The sequence below is a fragment of the Macaca fascicularis genome, chromosome 14 (assembly GCF_037993035.2).
Source record: "Macaca fascicularis isolate 582-1 chromosome 14, T2T-MFA8v1.1".
NCBI classification, from domain to species: Eukaryota; Metazoa; Chordata; class Mammalia; order Primates; family Cercopithecidae; genus Macaca; species Macaca fascicularis.
In genome coordinates, this window is record NC_088388.1 from 131873659 (window position 1) to 131897399 (window position 23741).

The following is a 23741-nucleotide window of genomic DNA, read 5'->3' on the forward strand; positions in this document are numbered from 1 at the left end:
CGCCTGAGAGCCTATAAATTTGGTGAATTTTCTAGATTAAAACTACAAGTTTGGATAATTAACAAGTATTAGTTTATTATTAAGCACAATCCATGTTTAGTCTTCACATGTTCATGATTATTTTGGTTTCCTATCTGTAAAAAATTTCCCTGTCCTCTTTGCTAAAAGAACTTCCCTTTGTTCAGGTGTTGAGAAATGACATGATCATAGAAGATGTACCTCTCTGTAGCACTAGCAGCTGAACCACTATTACTCTGGGCCAAAGATCCCCAAGCTTTTTTCTGCAAAAGGACAGAGAGTAAGTATTTTAAGTTTTGCTGGACATAAAGTCTCTGTAACAACTACTGAACTCTACCATTGTCTTGGAAGGCAATGTGTAAATGAATGGGTGTGACTGTGTTTTAATAAAACTGGATTTATATCAACAGGTAACAACAGCAGGCTTTGCCTGTGGGCCTTAGTTTGCCAAACTCTTGCATAGTGTGCTTTCCTAGGGTTGCTGTGACAAATCGCCACAGATTAGGAGGCTTAATAGAACAAACATTTGTTCCCCAAATTTCTGGTCTCCAGAAGTCTGAAATCAAAGTTCTGAAGGCTCCAGAGAATTATTCCTTGCCTCCCTCAGGTTCTGGTGGCTCCTGACATTCCTTGGCTTGTAGCGGCATCACTCCAGTCTCTATCTTCATCTTCACATGGCCTTCCTCTCGGTGTCCTCTCCTCATCCTATAAGAACACTTGTCATTGGAAATGGGGTTTGCTATAAATCCTAGATGATTTTATATCAAGATCCTTAACTAATTACATCTGCAGAGTTGCTATTTCTAAATAATGTCTCACATTCTGAGGCTCCAGGTAAACCTACATTTTGTAGGGGGGCCACAATTCAACCACTATTCAACACCTGGTCTAGGCTAATCATGGTAATCCCATTCTTCTTTGTCATGAATTGTTTTTCAGAAAGCATGGGACCCCCTTCTAGCCAGTGAGGCTATAAAGGCTGTTTATGGGGAAATCCAGGGAAAATGTGTTCCTATTTGATGAAAAATAAGCACAGGCACATTTCTTATACTTTCCTGCCTCTGGCGGTTGTCTTATGCTAAGAGTTGATGCAGTTACCTTGTGACCATAAGAACAAAAGCCAGAAGAATTGCTGAGAAGCTCATACAAAGTCTTCACATCATTATGATAGTGAATTAACCAACTCTGCCGTTTCCTTACTCCGGACATATAGTGATGAGAGATAATAAACACCTATTGATTAAGTTCTTTAATTTAGGTTTACTTTTAGGTATAGTCAAAATCATTGTGACTTTCTCAGAATAGTTATTCTCAGGTATCTCCAAATACTACAACCAGAGACTAGAGTGACTGAAAAACTTGTTGATCTTCTCGCCAGCAATCAATGACACACCAGTACAAATCCATTTTTTTTTTTTTTTTAAGATTTCTCGCTTTGACATTGACTCACTGGGCAAAAAAGCTATAATCAACCTTTCCAATTTAATTCCGGGATGTACTATGGAGACTGGGCAGGAAAAATCTTGGAATACTCAGTGGGAATAGCATCACATCTCTGAGAAAAAATGGGACTGCCTAAAAAAAAAAATAGGAAAACAAAAGGGGATTAAAAAAAAAAAAAAAAAGAACAAGCGAGAGAGAGAGAGAAAGAAATGTTCTGCTAACTCTGAAGACTAGCCTGAGTGGGTCACAATTCTTGTGTACCCTGTGACTTCCACAAGTAAAAGGAAAGAGAGAACACAACGTTTAGGAGAAGTGAAGACACCACAGGCAAAGAAAAGAGGTGGTGGTTATATTGGAGCGACGTCATTGTCCTGGATAACTCAATGTGATATTGGAAGGTTCCACAGACAGTGGCAAAAAACATTCAGATCAAAGGTCTGGTATGCCAGCCCTCATCACAAAATGAAGTACTGAATAGATAGTGTATATTCTGAAAAGTATGTAACATCAATATGCTGTTCTCTATAATTAATGCATATATAAAATATATAAAATATATGCATTAAACATACCCTGTATGTATCTGCAATCTATGTAACCAAAACATATGTTATATAACATTTTCTCCCATGTTTATATTGAGTGTTTATTTTGTGTCTCTAATGGGGGAAAAGGGAAACTAGAACTCAAAAATAATTGTAAAAATTTCCTCCTGAGAGAAATCCATTTTAAAAATCTGCTTTCTATTTTGGCAATGAAGGAGTAGCTTCTAATCGATCAATCTTTGCACAGATACTAACTCTAAAATCTGGATACACACAACAAAATTAAAGGAGAGAAAAACTGCTACCTGAAGGTACTGCAGACAAACAAAAGGAGGGAAATGCTGAGGGAAATTTACACTTAGAAGAAGGAAATGGGATGATGCTGGGTACATTTTCAATATTTCATGAACTTTTGCCTGAAGGCAGCCCCAGTGAGCATGAAGTGGAATTACTAAAACTCAATAGATTTCCTGCAGTCTCACTGGCTTGTGGAAACAGAGGACAGAGTTTGAAGTTACCATGGCAGCTATAAAATGAGGAAAGAGGTGCCAGGAAAAAAGATATCCACAAAGGGAAAGCCCTAAATTCTGCATTTAAAAATTGATTTAGGCCAGGTATGGTGGCTCACACCTGTAATCCCGTGCTTTGGGAGGCCAAGGTGACTTGAGGTCAGGAGTTTGATACCAGCCTGGCCAATGTGGTGAAACCCTGTCTCTACTAAAAATATGAAAATTAGCTGGGTGTGGTGGCGTGTGCCTGTAATCTCAGCTACTTGGGAGGCTGAGGCAGGAGAATTGCTTGAACCCAGGAGGTGGAGGTTGCAGTGAGCTGAGACCATGCCATTGCAGCCCAGCCTGGGCAACAAGAGCAAAACTCCAACTAAAAAAAAAAAAAAAATCGGTTTAAATATCTGACTGATCTCTGAATGCTTCCTCTGCAGGGAAGACTACAAGTAAACCAGCTAAGGCTAAAAGGACTCAACAATAATTTCCACTGCTGCCCACACAGAGAACACAGAGGTTAGACTTTGATTATTGCCACATTAATTGTCTGCTAAAACCAAAGAAAAAAATAAATACATTCAGAAGAGCATAACAGAATCCAAAGTTTTATACCAATGTCCAGAATATAATCAAAATTACCAGACTACCAAGAAACAGGAAAATGTGACCCATAATTATGAGAAAAGGTAATCAGTGAAGACCAACCCCAAGACAATCAGATGATGGAATCAGTAGATGAGTATTTTCATAGTAGTTATTATAACTATGCTCAAGAATAGAAAGGGAAATAAATGAATAACCAGAAAATCTCAACAGAGAAAGTTTAAAATCTATTAAAATGCACAAACAGTGGTAACATTTTAACAATTCATTTTATATCTTTTAAAGCAGTTCTGCATCTATTTTTTCTTAATTAAAAATATCGTGTAAAGTTGGTCACTTCAGTGCTATTATATTGGAGTTCAATTGATTTATATTGTATGATAGCAGAGAGTCTGGTAAAGTGGAGAGAGTATTGCACATTTAGACAAACAAAAAAAAGGCCAGGAGCAGTGGCTCACACTTGTAGTTCCAGCACTTCAGGGGGCTGAAGTAGGAGGATTGCTTGAGCCCAGGAGTTCAAGACCAGCCTGGGCAAAATAGTGAGACCCTTATCTCATATTTTATTTAATTTAAATAAAAGTAAATTAAAAAGACAAAAACAAATCTTAATTCTACTACAAACATCTCTACATGACATTGAGTGACACATTTAACCACAGTGGATCTTCTTGTGTTCCTCTATCAAAGGTGAGGTTGGATCTAAATCAGCTCCAAAGCTTTTGCTAAAAATCTAGGTGAAATTTGCTTAGCATCCCAAAATTAGTTTGTATAAAAGTTAAGACTAACATATTGGACCGCTACTCATGACAAAAACCCGAACTAAAAGTAGCCAGGAAATCTTAACCAACTGTATACCATCTTCAGCAACTTCTCTATGGGCTAATGAAACATAGTTTCAGCTCCAGATCCCGGTTTACCTACCCAAAACTTTTTATTGTGCTACATACAAAGGCTTAGAGACACAGTGGACTGGATGCTCTGGTTGAAAGTAAACAGAAATATCAGTTTCTCCCTCTCTAGATTGAGCAGAATTGCATTTGAAAATCAAAACAGGCCGGGCGCGGTGGCTCAAGCCTGTAATCCCAGCACTTTGGGAGGCCGAGACGGGCGGATCACAAGGTCAGGAGATCGAGACCATCCTGGCTAACACGGCGAAACCCCGTCTCTACTAAAAACACAAAAAATTAGCCGGGCCAGGTGGCGGCGCCTGTGGTCCCAGCTACTCGGGAGGCTGAGGCAGGAGAATGGCTGGAACCCGGAAGGCGGAGCTTGCAGTGAGCTGAGATCCGGCCACTGCACTCCAGCCTGGGCGACAGAGCGAGACTCCGTCTCAAAAAAAAAAAAAAAAAAAAAAGAAAATCAAAACAATTCATATTACACAAGATTTCAGCAATGTTTGAAGCATCAAAAATAAATTAAATAAAATAAAGCTTCTGCCATGAAGCCTATCAAAAATAAAGTAGGTGGTAACTGAATTGAAAACTTAATCAGAATGAGGTTCTGTTCTAAATAAATATGTGCATTTTAAAAACCCATTTATCTAATGTACTGTAATCATAGAAAAGGGACTTTCGAACTTTTGATCAGATGCTGGAATGTTAAACTCTGACGGAAGAAAGAAAAGCATTTGTAATTTATTGCTTTGCTTTTCTTTTTCATAGAGTATAATTTATTTATTTAATTTTCCTACAAGGATATCTTATTTCTCCTCTGACAAATACCAAAAATGAAGACAAGCCAAACATATAGATTGCATTAAAATTGATGTGTGTTTTAAAATTTCACTGTTTTTAATTTCACTGTGCAGAGCTGTCAGCCCTGGCTACCCTCGGGAAGGAAATCTGTGGGCTGATGCTGAGTGCACCAGTTTCCGAAACACAGCTCAGCCACAACTTCTTTCTTTAGTCCAGGGCTCCACTCAGCAACCCTGAATCCTTAAAATGTTTTTCTGATCACTCTATCCTCACATGGTACAAGCTTTGGCACAGAGAAGGGTCTTATATGTCCACAAATAACATGCGGATGTATCTTACATATGGAGAAGAACAGCAAAATAAATATGAATGTTCGGGGACAGAGCCTACACGTGAACTCAAACACATGGATGGCTAAAGTTATGATATTAATGAGATATTTGAAGGTAGAAAAAAGGAAATGCATCCCCACAGAAATCTGGTGGAAAAAAATAGAATTTCTGTCTGCTGTAGTTTCACAGAAGAACCGTAATCTTGGGTTTGGAAGGAAGGTTAGAGGCCATCTAATCCAACCGCATTCCCAAAACAGGAATCCTGATAGTCGGTGATTCTCCTTAGAATTGTAGGAATTCATACCAGAAGAACCAAATTAAGTCTCATTGGTTTCTAGGGTCATGAAGTTCTGTGGAAATCAAGTTTCATTTTTGTTTTGAGCCGAATTGTCTGAGAGTTCTGAAATCTGAGTTCTAAAAATTCATATAAACCTATTGGTTGATACTATGTCTCAGATCTGAATTACTAAAAATGTAGTGTTAGCCAGATGATAGGTCCAGCAATGGGAGGATATTAAAGACCAGTCTGTTACTATTCTTCGCTGCTGCTTGTGAGACTTATTTCTGCCCTGAAGGGGTTCAAAGTCATAGATTAGCAACAACATAAATAAAGTTAAACATAGGCATGATCTATAGTTTTTCCCCGGGACAGAAGTGCTTAGAATATTGGAAAATAGGATCAATATTTATTGAGCATTGATTCTGTGCTGTGGAAGGGTGAAGAGTTTTGGAACTAGTTAGCTGGAAGAATAGAAGCCTGGGGTAGAATTCAAGTATTTTCTAATCTGTACAATTTGTCTTAAGATGCTGATCAACCATTATTAATTTAATTCCAGAGAATAGAATAAAAGAAAAACAGAGTCTAGAAAGGGGAAAAAAGCAAATTATTAGTATTCTGGTTATAAATGTCATGAAAGAGTTTTTGAGGGAAGCTATATCACGATGTCTTTGGAGGACTTTAAGAATAAGGTCAAACATTCATATATCTTTACTGGCTGAGAAAAATGCATCATGATGAAAAAGATGTATCACTTGTCAACATTTCCTTTCTTGATGCTATAAAAAAGAGACAGAGTGGTCCAGAGTTGGATAAAAAGAAAGAATGGCCTTTAAGAGACCCCAGTTTTCTCATCACTTATTGGGAAAACAAGTATGATTCACCATTTTTTCCCCATCTGGATTATTGATTTTCACCCTTGGAAGTTTGTACCACTCACAATATGTTTTTCTATGGCTTAGCTTACACAACCCTAAACCCAAAGCTCATCAATCGAAGCTCCAAGTTCATTGTCTTCACCAACCTGAAAATCACTCTTCTCCCACAAAGAGTTGAGGAAAGTTAACTACTGATTTTTCATAGATTTAAAACAATGCGGATCTTAAAAAACATAATGTCTCAAATTGCTACCAGACTACCCTGGACATGCAATTAGTCTTCTTAGAACAGAAAACACCAAAGATGGTTAGTGTTAGTTCTTTTATTCTTTATTTAAACCTAGCCTTCTTTTCAGAGGTTAACTAGTTTTTATAAGCTCCATTTTTAATTTTATGATCCCTACATATTCTACTTCTGAGTTACATACTAGAGGCAGTTTGGGGGTTCTTTTTCCATCTAATGAATGTTCTCAGTTAGAAAAATCAAGCCCTACCAAAGATTTTAAGTAGTCATGTTCATAGTGCAATTTAAGGGGTGTCACAAACCCCATCTCCTCTCGTGCAGTCATTTAAAACAATTCTCCAGTTTGTTCCCAGTGTTGCTTATCCTTCTTATTACCCTCAGGAAAATGTTGGGAATATGCACATAATTAGAAAAAAAATCGTAATATCAGTGCCTCCCTTTTGCCAGGTACTATGTAAAAGTAATGAACAGGAGTAAAGTCAGCAAGGTGGAAGGCTGGGAAATGCTACACCCTTGTTTCCCCATTGAAACATTAAATAAACTATCTGTAGATGAACTAAAATAACTTTATATGAGCTCTGAAAACTAATCAAAGATCTATAGCCACCACGTGAATTCCCACTGAAAAAAAGCCACAGTCAAATGGTGGGAGATGTTGTGGTGTTTTCACTCACCCAACCTCGCCCTTTCCACACTGTGGTATAGTTGGGAGAAAATGTCCTAATTCCTAGTTTTCTCCCTGGAGCCGGGAGGAGAAGAGTACAACATATTTGCAATGTTCTAACTTGTCTGTGGGCTTTCCACAGGACGGTTTGCTGTCCTGTCTGACTTGGAGTCAGACAAAAAATGAAAACGTTGTTTGTAACTCAGGCTGGTGGAAACCATGGGAGGCAGTGGCAGGTACTGTGGTGTGGAAAATGGTAAGGGGGACAACAGACCCATAGATATCTGGGGGCAAATGATTTTTAACAGAGAAATAGGATAGAACAGTCTAATTTGCCAAGGAGAAACGGGGGCGAGACTCTTTGGCAAATTAGGACATTTTAAAGCAGCTGTTTTTGTGGGGAGAGAGAAGATTTTATTTTTAAATCTCACACAGGCCCAACCAGGAAATATGCCTTAAAAAGACCTCAGAATATCTTAAGCCTCACTTCAGGCTGATTCCGAGGCTGAAAGGCCCCCTAATTAGTGAAACTCCCCCATGTCAGCCTGCCAAGATTGGGAAGGTCGACGTGTTTTCAATGCCCAATTTTCAATAAACAATCACAAGACATTTTTAAAAAGGCCCAATAAAAGGAACAAAATAATTTCCAGAAATCGTCCCCGAAGAAAAATAGGTATCAGATTGACCAGGCAAAGACTTCTTAAACATTTGTCTTACTATGCTCAAAAAGCTAAAGGAAAATGTAGACAAAGAACTAAGGGAAATCAGAAGATATACGAACAAAATGATATCAACAAAGAGACAAAAATTAAAAGAAACAAATAGAAATCCTGGAGCATGGCTGTCCCAATCAGACAAAAAAAAAAAAAAAAAATTAAATCACTGAACTTCGAGACAGGTCATTTGAAATCATCAATTCTGAAAAGCAAAAGGAAAAACTATTAAAAAAATTAACTTAGGATGCATCAAGTGGACAAAATATGTACTATCGGAGTCCCAGGAGGAGAAAAGAGAGAAAAGGGCAGCAAAGTTATTTGAAGAAATAATGGACAAAAGTTTCACAAGTGTGAAGATAAATATGGACACGCAAATACGAGAAGTCTAAGTAGGATTAACCCAAAGAGACCCACCCCAAGACACGTTATTATCAACCTGTTGACACAGACAAAGATAATCTTGAACAGAGCTAAAGGAAAGTGACGTGTCATGTACAAGTGATCCAGGACAGACTGTAAGTGGATTTCTCAGCAAAAAAACTTACAGGCCAGAGAAAATTAGATGATATATTTAAGGTGCTAAAATTTTTCTTGAAGCATCAATCGAGACTCTAGGTTGGGTGTAGTGGCTTATCACTGTAATTCCAGCACTTTGGAAGGCCAAAGCTGAGGATCACACAAGGCCAGGAGTTCAAGACTAGCCTGAGCAACATAGTGAAACTCCATTTCTGCAAAAAAAATTAAAAATTTAAAAATTAACCGAGCATGGTGGTGCATGCCTGTAGTCCCAACTACTTAGGAGGGAGGATCACTTGAGCCTGGGAGGTCAAGGCTGCAGTGAGCCATGATTATGCCACTGCATTCCAGTATGGGCAACAGAGTGAGACCATATATTTATGGCCTCTTTTTATTTTTTTTATGTTGTTATATTTTTTTAATGTTATATTTGTCTTAAAGCATATACATGCTTTAAGACACTATATATATATATATATATATATATATATATATATATATATATGGTCTCACTCTGTATTTCATATATGTATAATTTTATATGGTCTCACTCTGTATTATAATTCTCTATATAGCAAAACTGTTATTCAAAAATAGGAAACAAATTATGACATTCACAGATAACTAAAAGCAGACGTAGTTCATTACCAATAGACTTGTTCCAGAAGACATGCTAATGAATGTCCTTTAAGTTGAAAGAAAGAACACTCAAAACTCTGTCAAAATATAAAGTTCTTAGCAGGTCTGGTGGCTCATGCCTGTAATCCCAGCACTTTGGAAGGCCTAGGCAGGTGGATCATGAGGTCAGGAGTTCGAGACCAGCCTGGCCAACATGGTGAAATCCCATCTCTACTAAAAACACAAGAAATTAGCTGGGCGTGGTGACACGCACCTGTAATCCCAGCTACTTGGGAAGCTGAGGTAGTAGAATTGCTTGAACCCAGGAGGCGGAGGTTGCAGTGAGCCAAGATTGTGCCATTGCACTCCAGCCTGGGCAACAGAGCAAGACTCCATCTTGAGAAAAAATATATATATACACTTATATATGTGTGTGTGTATATACATATATGTGTATAAATATGTGTGTGTGTGTATATATATATATATATATATATATAAAATTCTCCAGCAAACATAAATACATTAACAGAAATTTTGGTCTATAACTCCACTTTTAATTGTTATGTGCTAGTTAAAAGCCAAAAGCAAAAAGAATTATAAGTCTATCTTAATGGGAACATAATGCATAAAGATGTAATTTGTGACCTTGGCAACAAAGTGTTTGGGGAGGAGGAGCTGTAAAGAAGCAGAGTTTTGTATGTGACTAAAGTACATTGGCATCAATTTAACAAAGATTGTCATAACTTTACAGTGTTATATACAATCCCCATAGTAACCACAAAGAAAATATTTATCGAATATACACAAAAGGAAATGAGAAGAAATTCAAAATGTGTTACTATAAAAAATCAAGTAAACAAAATGGAAAACAGTAATGCAAAAAATGAGGGACACAAAAAGCTCTAAGACATACAGCAAAAAACAACAAAATGTCAAAAACTGTCCTTATCAGTAGTTACTTTACGTAAGTGGCTTAAACTCCCCAATCAAAAGACATGGATTGACAGAATTGATTGAAAGAAAGAATCCGAGCATATGCTATACATAAAAGACTCATATTAGATTTAATATCATCCATAAGTTGAAAGTGAAAAGATGGGAAAAGGTATTCTATGCAAATAGTAACCAAAACAAAAGAGACCAGCACAAAAATGACCAACTAATAACAGACAAAATAGTCTGTTTAACAGATAAAATAATCTGTTAAATAATATGTATAACAGTTAAAAACTGTTATAAGGACAAATCATGATTATGTAATGATAAAAGGGTTAATTTGCCAACAACTATAAGCACATATGCATCAAACATCAGAGCTCCAAACTATAAGATGTAAACATGAAAGAATTGGAGGGAGAAATAGATAACTCTAAAATAGCAGGAAACTTTAATGTTTCACTTTCAGTAATGGATAGAACAACCAGACAGAAGATCAAATGTGAATACAGAGAAATTGAGCAACATTATAACCAACTGGACCTGATACACATATGCACAACACTTCACCCTGCAACAACAGAATATACATTTTCTCCAGTGCACTTGGAGCACTCTTCATGATAACTCGTGTTAGGCAACAGAAAAAGTCTTAATAAATTGAAAAAGAATTGACATAATACAAATTGTCTGTTCTCATCACAATGGAATGACAAGAAATTAACAGCAGAAGGAAAACTGGAAAATACACAAATATATTAAAGTTCATCAACATACCTTTAAACAACCGAAAAAGAAATCACAAGGAAAATTATAAAATATCTTGAGAAAAACAAAAATAAAAACATGACATACCTGACATACCAAAACTTATGAGATGCAGCAAAAGCAGAGCTAAGAGGAAAATTTATGGCTGTAAAAGCTTGCATTTATTAAGACAAAAGGTCTCAAATCAATAACCTAACTTTATACCTTTGGAAACCAAGGAAAAAAGAATAACTCCAAAACTAGCAGAAGGAAGGAATTAATAAAGATTAAAGACAAATAAAAATATTTAAAAAGACAATAGAGAAAATCAGTAAAATAAAGAGTTGGTTTTTCAAAAACATTAGCAACATTGACAAACTTTTGGCTGGGTTGGCTAATAAAAGGAGCAAGAAGACAAAAAATCAGCATGGAATATTATTGTCAATTTGATAGAAATAAAAAAGATTATAAGAAGTACTATAAACAATTGTACACTAAGAAATTGGATTACCAAATGAAATGAACAAATTTCTAGAAACACACACTTTATCAGGACTGAATCATGAAGAAATAAAAAACTTGAATAGACCTATAACTAATAAGGACATTGAAGTGATAATCAAAAAACTCACAACAAATAAAAAACTAGGAACAGATGCTTTCACTGGTGAATTATATCAAACACTTAAAGAATTAACACCTTAAACTCTTCAAAAAAAATTGAAGAGGGAGGAATGCTTCCTAACTCTGTCTATGAAGCCAGTATTATCCTGTATCAAAGTTAGACAAAGATACTAGAAGAAAAGAAAACTAGTGAACTATATCCCTTATGAATACTAATGCAAAAATTCTCCAGAAAATACTAGCAAATAGGATTCAACAGCATATTAAAAGGGTTATACACTGTGACAAAAAGAGATTTATTCCTTAAATGTAAAGGTGGTTTTATACATTGATAAGAAAGTCAGTCTATCTAATAAATCACAGTTCATGGAATTAAGGAGGGAAAAAATCATGATCATTTCATTTGAGTCAGAAAAAGCATCTGACAAAATTTAGCATTATTTCATGATAAAAACACTCAACAAACTAGAAAAAAAATCTAACTCAGTAAGAGCCATCTATGAGAAACCCATGGCTAAAATTATACGTAATGGTGAAAAACTGAACTTCTTTTTTTAGGCTCAATAACAAGACGAGGATTCCTGCCTTCACCACTTGTGTTCAAAATAGTACTAGAAGTACAAGTCAGAGCAATTCAAGAAGAAAAGGAAATAAAAGTCACTGAAATTCTAATGGAAGAAGTAAAATTATCTTTGGTTGTAGATGACACCATCTTATATGTAAAAAACTCTAAATATCACACATATGCACCCACACACAAAACACTGTTAGAATAAATCAATTCAGCAAAGTCACAACACACAAAATCAACATGCAAAAATTGGTGGTTGCTCTTCTATATACTAATAGTGAACAATTCAAAAAGGAAATTAAAAAACAATTCCACTTGCAATAGCATCAAAAACATAAAATACTTAAGAATAAACGTAACTATTAAAGGTAATAGAGAAAATCAGTAAAATCAAGAGTAAAATTAGTGAAACCAAGGAAGCAAAAAACTTGTACAATGAAAACTACAAAATCTTCCTGAAAAATCTTAAGAAAATAGAAATAAATGGAAAGAAAATCCATGTTCGTGGATTGAAAGCTTTAAAGTTGTTAAGATGTCAACACTACCCAGAGCAATCTAAAGATTCAGTACAATCTCTACCATACCCCAGCGTGGGGATTTTTGTAAGAATCGAAAAATTTATTCTAAAAGTCATACGAAAACTCAAGAAACCCCAATAGTCAATACAATCATGATGAAGAAAAACAAAGGTGTAGGTCTCACACTTCCTGACATCAAAACTTACTATAAAGCTTCGGTAGCCTAAACTGTGGAATAGACATAATGACAGACTTACAAACCAACAGAACAGAATAAAGAGCCAAGATATAAACCGTAAAATATATTGTCAAATAATTTCAAACAAGGTGCCAAGATAATTTAATGAAGAAAATAGTCTTTTCAATAAAAAGTTTGAGAAAACTAGATATTCATCTGCAAAATATGAAATTCAACCCTTACTTTATGCCATATGCAAAAATGAACTCTCCCAGATTCAGTAATGGCTGCAAACAAATAAAATAAGTCAAAAATTATTAAAAGATAATCAACACAGTATGGATCAAAGACCTAAATGTAAAAGTTAAAACTATAAAAATCTTACAGGAAAACATGAAGAAGAATTTTCATGACATTGGATTTGGCAATAATTTTTTGGGTATGAAACACAGACAACAAAAACAGTAGATAAATTGGACTTTATCAAAATTAAAAACATTTGTGCATCAAAGACCAGTATCATCAGATTGAAACTGCAATCTATGGAGTTAAAAAAAAAAAACAAAAACTACGTATTATATATCTGATAATGGATAATATTCAGAATATATAAAGAACTACTACATCTCTACAATAAAAGCCAAAAATCCAATTTAAAAATGTGCAAAGGACTTTAATGGATATTTTTCCAAAGATGTACAAATGGCAATAAGTACGTGAAAAGATGCTCAACATGCTAATTATTGGAGAAATGCAAATCAAAACCACAATGGGATACCTCTTCATGCCCTTTGAAATGGATATTATTAAAATATCAGAGAATAACAAGTGGAGGGGAGAATGTAGAAAAATTGCAATCCTTGTAGCATTGCTGGTAAAAATGCAAAATGGTGCATCCACTGTGGAAAACACTATGGTGATTCCTCAAAAAATTAAGCATAAAATTGACATGTGGTCCAGGAATTTCACTTCTGTGTATATGTCTGAAAGAACTAAGAGCAAGAAAATGAACAGACATTTCTGTGGCCATGTTTAGAATAGCGTTCATTCCAATAGCCAAAAGCTGGAAGCAACCCATGTCCACTGAAGAAAAAATGGATAAAATGTGATATGTACACACAGCCAGATATCGTCCATCCCTAAAAAGGAAGAAAATTATGACACACCTGGATAAAACGTTAAGGCACTATCAAGTAAAATAAGCCAGCCACAAAAGGACAAGCACTGTATGATTTCATGACACCAGGCTCAAAAAAATAAAAATAAAATAAAAATAATAAAAAAATAAAACCACCTAGGTTTGGAATATACAGTTAAAAAACCAAAAACCAAAAAAAAAAAAAGAAAATAAATGAAGAGGTGAAAAGTGGAAGGAGAGCCGCCAGGGAATGGTCAGAGAGGGAATTGGGAAATTAGTGTTTAATGGGTAGAGAGTTTCAGTTTGGGAAGATAATAAAAGTTTTGGAGATGGATTATTGAGGTGGTTGCACCATGATTTGTACTTGATGCCACTGAATTGTACACTTAAAAATGCTTAAAATGGTAAATTTTGTTATTTACATTTTACCACAGTTAAAAATGGTTATTTTAAAAAGACAATAACAACATTATTTTAAGGGCTTTTGATACACACTGCTCTCCTGGAAGGATTTCCTGTTTATACTCCTACCAACAATGTAAGAGCTCCATCTCACACCACCAAATATTAATATTAAAATACCCTTTAACTAACTAAGTTCTAAAATAAAGCCTTATAGATGCTGCCTCTGGAGTGGAAGACAAGGTCTATGCCGTATTCCAGCTCTCTCAATAAGCATGTCCATTCAATTCAGCTATACCGACACCTGCAATGTGCCCAACTGAGTACCTACTTCAAATTTAGCTGACGGAGTAATTGGGCCAAGAAGTAGTTTAGACCTTGGCTCTCCAAAAAAAGTTTAAACAAATTAAATGATCAAATATAGTGCTGACTATTAAAATTAAGCAAATTATGTGAAAAGATTCAAGAGAACTCAAAACATTGAAATAAATATTCAACAAAGCGGGGTGATGGTTGGCAATTGACCTGGGCCGCATCTTGATCAACATCTCCACATTCAACATATCTTTGTGTTCTATTAATTCTTTTTTCCCAGAGCTCATATCTATCCACTGGTCCCATTTATGCTTTCAACATCTTGGTGCAGAGTTCCATATTTGTATGTTGGGAATATAGATCACCTTCTAAGAGGAACTCCAACTCCAATCCATCCTGCACATAAGCTGTCACTTCATTTTCCTCAGTCATCAACTTATGTCCTCCACATTCTTTAACACCTGAAAATGTTCTCTATTATTCATAAAGCAAGACTCCAACATTTAAAGTATTCAAATGCAACCACCCAAAGCCCTTGCCATTTTGTAATCATTGTCTTCCAGTCAGTCCACATCCACTCGCTTATTCATTTATTCTTTTTTTTTTTTTTTTTTTTTTTTTTTTTTTTTTTTTTTTTTTTTGAGACGGAGTCTCGCTGTGTCTCCCAGGCTGGAGTGCAGTGGCCGGATCTCAGCTCACTGCAAGCTCCGCCTCCCGGGTTCACGCCATTCTCCAGCCTCAGCCGCCAGAGTAGCTGGGACCACAGGCGCCGCCACCACGCCCGGCTAGTTTTTTGTATTTTTAGTAGAGACGGGGTTTCACCGTGTCAGCCAGGATGGTCTCGATCTCCTGACCTCGTGATCCGCCCGCCTCGGCCTCCCAAAGTGCTGGGATTACAGGCTTGAGCCACCGCGCCCGGCCTATTCTTTCTTTTCACCACTACTCATCAGGTAATGTTTTTGTCCCTAGGATACAATGGCAAGCAAAATAAAGCTTTCAGTCAAACAAGAAAAAATGGGCAAGAAATAGTGAACTGTAAGAAAATATGATGGACGGCCGGGCGCGGTGGCTCAAGCCTGTAATCCCAGCACTTTGGGAGGCCAAGACGGGCGGATCACAAGGTCAGGAGATCGAGACCGTCCTGGCTAACACGGTGAAACCCCGTCTCTACTAAAAATACAAAAAGAAATTACCCGGGCGTGGTGGCGGCGCCTGTGGTCCCAGCTACTCGGGAGGCTGAGGCAGGAGAATGGCGGGAACCCGGGAGGCGGAGCTTGCAGTGAGCTGAGATCCGGCCACTGCACTCCAGCCTGGGAGACACAGCGAGACTCCGTCTCAAAAAAAAAAAAAAAAAAAAAAGAAAATATGAGGGATGTAAGAAGAGAAATGTGGGGTGCTCTGGGGCCACACAGCAGGAGACCCTCACTGGATGTGGAAGGCTTTCTGGAATGCTGCCCTTCAGCTGAAACCTTAAGTACGAGGAAGGGCCAGAATCTTTGGAAATGGAGGAGGAACACTCAAGGCATTAATGTCCAGAATGGCATCATGTGGGAAGAAAGGTCCAAGGCAAGAAAGAGTAAGCATGAGGTGCATGAGAAACTGAGATAACGGCTGTGTGGCTGAAGTGGACGCAAGTAGAGGGCAGACCCCAGGAACACAGAGGAGGGGGACATCTGTTAGCACACTTTCAGAAACCTAAGTGAGAGGTTACAGTGACGTAACCTTAGATGGTGGTACAAGAGTGGAGGCTGCTGGGTCTGAGAGATATTCAGGACCTGTCATTTGATTGAATGATGGAAATGAAGTAGAGGGTAAGGCAGGCCTTGATATCAAGGCCCTTGGCCTCAGGTGTCGCAGCTCTGAGCAGTGGCTGCAGTTTGACAGTGACATGAGGGTGAGGGGCTAGACTCAGTAAAGGCTGGGACACTAGGATGAGCACGGTATGTGTATTCATTACCTGTGGCTGCTGTGCCAATCCCCACAAACCTGGTGGTTTCAAACAAGACAGATGTTTTCTTTTATGGTTCGGGAGAACAGGAGTTTACCATCAAGGTGTCAGCAGAACTTCATTCCTTCTGAAGCCTTCAAGAGAAAATCTGTTTTCTTGCCTCTTCTAACTTCCAGACTGCCTGCATTCTTAGACCTCTGTCCCCTTCTTCACATCACTGCAAACTCTGCTTCTGTTCACAGGTCCTCCTAGTGACTCTGACCCCATAACCCTCCTCCTTACCTTGTGCATACCCAAGCGATCTAGAGTAATCTCCCTATCTCAAGATTTTTAACTTACTCACATTAGCAATGTTCCATTTGTCATTGAACTTTTATAAGACAGCTCACAGGCCCCAGGGATTAGAATTTGGACATCTTGGTGTGGTGGAATGGGCATTATTCTGTCTATCACTATATGTGTAGATGAGTTTTAGTTCATTTGTCCAACTTTCTGAGTATCTGAGCGTTAGCTGTGTGCTAAGCACTGTGCTGGAAGCTGGGGTTATGACAATACACCTCCTGCCTTTGTGGAGTTCACATTGTCCTCGTCAATAAGCACATATATTTTATAATATCATAGGCTTCATGGTGGAATAGCCAAGAAGGGATATATTTGGTGGTTAAATTGGGGCTCTGGAATCAGGCAGAAGCTCAACTCCCAGTTCCTCTACTTGTTAGCTGACCTTGGGCAGACAATGTATCCTCTCAAAGTTACCTCAGCTATGAAAAGCAGATCATCCACCTTAAAGGGACACTGGGAGGACTAAGGAGGTAATTCATGCAAAATATGTAGCCAACGAATGGCAGTTAGCATATTGTCATAGTCATGTTTTATCTTACATTTTGGTTATGAATGCGTACATCTATATCCTGAGTTGAAGCATAAATGTTTCTAAAGATTAAAAATATGTTTTATGCATTTGTTTAGCTACAATGCCTTACAAAATAAAATGTCTGTTAAAATAAATCACTAGGTTTGGCTTCAGACTTGGAGTGTCTGAATCATAACATTACATATTTGGTTCTATCGATCACTACACATCTCAGAGAAACCGCATGGCAATCCTGCCCCTCCCCCTTCACCTGTCAAAAATGGCGCCTCTATAGAGGATTAAGAAGTATGAATATAGACTTTTGATGTGGAAAATTTTAAGTTTTGTGCACTGGTGGGAAGGAGCATGGGACAAAGATTTCAAGAGAGAAGTCTGCTAGAAGATAAGACAAACACTTGAACAATTAACAGTATAATCCAAGAACAAAATGAAAACCAAAAGATCACTTTGGATAAGCGGCTAAGTAATGGGTACAGAAAACAAGCTATTTAGATTGGAGGAAGGCAAAGTCATTGTGGTTATGGTGATCTCTTCTGGAAGAAGTAGAACCTGAACCGTGACCTTAGCAAATGGGTAGGATTCTTAAGGAGATGGCCAGTGGAAGCACAGGTTCAGGAGGCCAAGAAACCAGTTTTGCTGAAGCAAAAGGCCATTCTACAGAAGGGTAGAAAATAAACCCAACAAGACAGTTTGGGATTAAACTATGGGAACATTCGCTACCAAGCCGAAAAGTTTTAAACTCACCTGTGTAGTCAAATACCAGCCACATCTTTTTTCTCAATTTAGAGAAAGTACAAAAAATACATTTTTTCATATTAATGCAAATTTAGATAAATTTCAATGATAATATACTAATACTTAGGATTTAGTAACTTGAGTGACAAGAAGGTGGGAGTGAAGAGGAAGAAAGAAGAAGGCAGTGTCCCTATCTAATGTCAAACAGACAATACAGGCGACATCAAGGCTCCCAAAGGAACGACTCGTCTCATGTAACCAATGGAAGAAAATGGAAACCCACTGCTTTAAAGACTCTTCCGGCATATCCTCGGGCAGAGTTCTGTTTTGTTTTTTTAAACAGACATTTATATTTAGTTTGGTGTTCCAAAAAAGTTAACTACTGTTATTTTTTCTTCCCCAAAAAAGTTCATTTAAGAAAGCTGTTGCTTTTTGCATCTGTTATGCAGTTGAACATCTGTGAACCATGAATTAACCCACTGCTCTCCTGATGAAGTTTGAGAACATTGGGAACATTCAAGGGGCATTCCCAGTGCACCCCTAAGACAGTGGCTTCCTACAAGCGCATTGCCAGGCCCAGTGCTGGGCAAAATGCACAGAAGTCCTCTGCTCTTAGCGAGCTGATAGTTTTCATCCCTGCTCTTCTCTTTCAGGTGCAAAATTCAATAGGATTCATGGTATGAATGGAAGTTGTCTTGGGGTTCCTAGGCATCCTTAGAGCTGTCCATACTTGGTTTTACAAATCACTTCCCACCTCTTTCTGCATTCTCAGTCCTCTGAGCATGTCACGAAAATCTCAAAAAAGTCCTCAAGCAAGTCAAATGAAAATAAATTGAATGTTTGTACATTTATAGTTATTTGTCATTTTGGCAGTTAGGTATTGAATGTCTACAATGGCCCAAACACTGTATTAATAATATTTTTAAAGACTGGAAGAGAATGTCCCCAAAATAAAGAAGGATGGCCAGAGAGGGAAGTAAGAATTATTGAGTACCGCCCTCACCCCATGGCAGGTGCTTTTGATGGCTCATCAAGTGGTACCATTCTCATTTCACCAAACTGAGATATCAGCCTAGTCTCATACGTCCTGAGTGGCAGAAGTGGTGGATAAGCCACAGTCTCTGACTCCCCAGCCTTCTTCTGTGACACTACCAATTCAGGGTGCCCAACTTCTTTGGCCAATTGTTCAATGAATTCCCTCACACTTCAAATTGAAAAAAAGACAACACTTGTTCTGCTGTTGGGACCTTGGAAAGCAGTTAGGAGGAGGGGAAAGAATGGCAGCTTTGTTTATGTCACAATAGATCTGTCATATAATAATAGATCTGAGTCTCCTCCTCCCTGGTCACTTACTACCTCTGGGACCTGCAATTTTGTCATCTCGACAGTAGGGATGGCAAACAACACATCATGTAAGGCTCCTAGTACCTGGCACGCAGGAAATGCTCTCAAAATAAGAGATGCTAGGTGATAAGGGCTGGCTGCAAATTTTAGTGTTGTGGTTTGAAATGAAGTAGAAGTTTTAAGACAAGTGAAGAATTTAAGGAGTTTTTCCTTGCCTTTCATTGACAGCAATGTGCACAGCTTCCAGGATGCTTGCCACCACCTCTCCAGGGTCCCACGGCAGGGTCAAAACACAGCACTGTGCTTGCCAAGTGCCTCCCATGGCTCTCAGACCCCTACCTGCAAAGACAGGTGTCAAACGTGGCTCTTTTCCTACAGGTGAAGAAAGGATGCTGGGACAGGCAGTGGAGACAGATGCTGTGAGACTGTCAAAGTCATAACAGCAACTCTTTCTGGTTCCCAACACACTCAGATCTTCCTGGAATGGCCCAGGAATGCAGTGACTGCTGCAGCAGCAAGGAGGCATGAGCAGAGCCTCCCAAATCTTCTAGGATTTGGCCAAGGGTGGCATTGGCTGGAGGAAGGGTGTCGGGTCCAGATGACTGACTCTGATGAGCTCTCAGAACCAGATTTAAAAGTGACAGTGAAGCCCTGGGGAAAATGTCCAAAGCAAATGGGATTAGAATACAAATTGTGTTTGGCTGAGAGCCCTTGCAGGCACCTTGGCCCCAGGAGATAATGGGTTCCTCTGGGATAGCTGAGAGGAAAAGGCTTTTTGACAAGCATTCAAGAGCTCACTTCACAAACATTCTGTTCATTTCTCCCCCAGCCCCTTTCTCTACCTTGTGAAATCATCTACAGGCTCTCTATTTGGGTTGAGACGAAGAGGATAGGTAAGCAGTATAATATGTTCAGTAGCTCTGCCCTGCAGGTGAGAGTAGAGAATATTATGGAAAAAACAATAATTACTGATAATCAGGAACATTCATTGTGAATTATAAGCATCATCCCACAGGGAAAAATGGTAGGATAGTCACCCAGGAACCGAAGGCCGTGGCTTCTGTCCCAGAGACTGGTGGGCCCACCCTGCCCTGGTGAGCTGGGGTTGGCTTAGGCTGCACATTCTCTCCCAATAGAGAATCAGATCTGCTCATTCACTCTAAGGTATGAATGACTAGATAAGTGCTACTTTTCTCAGAAATACTTGTATCTTTATACCCCCTTGCTAACAAATGACATGAAATAACTACATTTGTGCTCCACATAATGATATTTTGGCCAATGGTGGACCACGTATTTGATGGTGGTCTCATAATATTATAATATGGTATTTTTTACTGTACCTTTTCTATGTGTAGAGACACCAATTCTTAGCACTGAGTTCCGGTTGCCTACAGTGTCAGCACAGTGACATACTGTGCAGTTGTGTACCCTAGGAGCAGTAGGCTCCACTGTACGGCTGAGGTATGTAGGAGGCTGTACCATCTAGGTGTGTGTAAGTGCATTCTGTGAAGTGCACACATGACACATTGCTGTCATACAAAAGCTTCTTAGCTCATTCCTTTCTGCTCGTTTCACCCTACTCCAGCCTCAGCCCACTTCAATCCACGCCATATGTTATCACCTGTTTGTTTTTCCTAAACAATTGCTCCAATTGATATGTTATCACCTGTTTGTTTTTCCTAAACAATTGCTCCAATTGATATGTTATCACCTGTTTGTTTTTCCTAAACAATTGCTCCAATTGATATGTTATCACCTGTTTGTTTTTCCTAAACAATTGCTCCAATTGATATGTTATCACCTGTTTGTTTTTCCTAAACAAGTGCTCCAATTGTTCTCTCTTCACAAGAGGCCTTGAGGAGTTTTCGTTGCTTTCAGGAAGAATCCTCATCTCTAAACTTGACCTTCAGATTCCTCAGTCTGACCCAACTGGCTTTCTAAGCCTGCAATGCCCTCATCTCCAACACAGAAGTTCTCCTTCAGCTCAAGTGCTCCTCTGACTATTTATGAAAAAACCCAGGTTTTTATAGATCCTACCTGGCACATGCTCTCCTCTGTATCTTAAACGCCTCTCACCTTTCTTTGTCTCTTATAAAATTCTGCTCATTCTTAAGGAGTCTTTCAAATTTGAAATCTCTGCCACCTCTAAACATTTAAAATTCCTACCGTCTCTGACACTTAGACAGCATTGCCTTACAGTAGTCATCATTTTATTTGTTTACATTTAGTCTTCCCAAATTACACTGCAATAAGCTACTTAAAGTTGAGACCTGATTTATTCTACCTGCCCTGCAATCCCAGAACAATGGCAGAGACCTCCATTTTCAAGGGGAAACCTTCATCAGAGGATGTTGACTCTATGGATCGGGACGGAAGCTAATGGAACTCCATGAAACTGGAGATTTTTTTTTTTAATCCCAGAAGTCAAGTTTGAAATCCCAACGTGAAAGAAAACAACATGATTTTCTCACAAAAGAAAACACTCTTCACAGCTTTTGACCATCACTCCCTTGAGAATGAGCTCTAAGACTGAACTAATGAGTCTATTAGAATTAATTAGACTAATGTGAAATTATTTGCTTAATCTAAGGACAATCTCATGGTGGAGAAAGTCCCCAGAGAGAAGCTGACCAGAGGGTGGAAAAGCCACACAGCTCCCCCGTCCCTGTGACAGATGCAGCTCACACAGCTGGTCCCAGACAATCTGGCAAATGTCACAAGGAAGGAGGGCAAGTGAGAAAGTTGGCAAAGTGTGATGTCCTTTCTTTCCCTGGTCCCTGCAGCCCTGACCAGCAGTAGGATTTCTGGAAACCTAGCAGAATGCCGTGATTCTGCCAGTCATCCTGAAGTGGACTTGACCCTAACACATCTGACCACTAGAGCTAATCTTTCTACTGCACTTTGTGCTTTGGCAGACCCCACCTATAGGCTGACTTTTGGAGGAAAAAGTGAAAAGAGCAACTAACCATTGAAGGCAAACAGGGATGGGAATGTAGTCCTTTGTGCCTTGCTCAGGTAAGCCACACTTATTTGCATTTCCAGAGATGCTTACGAAGACTTTTTGTGACTAGAGAGATCATTTAGGGTCAATCCACACAAAGCTGGTCCCTGACACAGACTCTCTGAAAAGGCAGAGTTGGCAAATTTTGTTCCCTGAACTGCACCAAATCAACAAACTAACTGCACCCCTACTAAGGAAAAGGCTTCTGTTAGATGATGTAGTGTTATAGGAGCTACAAAGCAGATAAGACATGATCCCTGTCCTTGAAGACATCACAGTCTATACGGAAAGCTACAACTCAAGAACATTAAAGACAGCTAGCGATACAAGAAATGAGTAGTTCAGAAAACAAACAAAAGTCTGTAGCTCAGCATTGGGAGGGATCACTGGGAGGTTGGAATGACTAGGGATGGCTTCCTAAGAGAAGTAGCACTGAAGTCAGAACTTGAAAGGAAGATTTCAGAGAAGCAGAAGAATGGAATGGATGGAGAAGCAATCAAAGGAATATGTAAAATAGACTGAAGAAGTCTTTATATACTGATATGGAATGATCTCCAAGAAATGTTGGTAGGTAAAAGGGCAAGATGCAGAACTGAGTATACTGTATGCTATCATTTATGTAAGAGGAAGAGACAGAGAGCTAGAGAGAATATTGGCTTGTATATGCATATAAGATTTTGGAAGGATACTGAGAACTAATGACATTGATCATCTTGGGAGAGGGAACTGGTTGGCTGAGGCATAGGGATGGAAGAAAGACACAGATATTCCACTGTATTCTGTTCTGTATCTTTTAAAATATGAAACATGATTTCTTAAAAAAAAAAAACAAGAAAAAAAAACTGGAGTGGAATAAGCAATAGAATACTTACAGCATATTTTACAGACTACTTGAGCTGAAACAGAAAGATTATGTCATAAAGATCTGAGAAACAGAATAGTAAAATGTTTCCATGACGCTCACGATGGGGTCTAAAATTGAATAGGTTATTTTCAAAACATGGATATGCTATAAAGAGAGACTAGGGTCAGGAGTCGTTGAGGACAGAGGGAGTAGAGAAAAGACACTTGTAGTTTAAGGATGTGGATTACAGGATGGAAGTGAGAATGAAAAGTTGTTTGATTCTTTTTTCTACTGTCAAAAAGACAAGTGAACCCTTTTAACACACTGTCTTTCAGATATGAAGCTCTTTTAGTTGCTTTTCTTTTCTGCACACAACATTTTACCACTAATCCTCAAATCCTCTGCAAATGCCAGAAGCCGGGCCAAGCCTTTGCCTGGTGAAACTTTAGTGGTAAAATATGGCTTCTCAATAGAAATGCATTTCTCTGCGTTATCTTCTCAGGATCACA

General features: G+C 38.3%; 1 protein-coding gene across 4 annotated transcripts in view; it reads right to left on the reverse strand.

Annotated features, from left to right (window-relative positions):
* Positions 1-23741, reverse strand: part of OPCML (opioid binding protein/cell adhesion molecule like) — a 1155658-nt gene that overhangs the window by 1066714 nt on the left and 65203 nt on the right. The window lies entirely within an intron of this gene.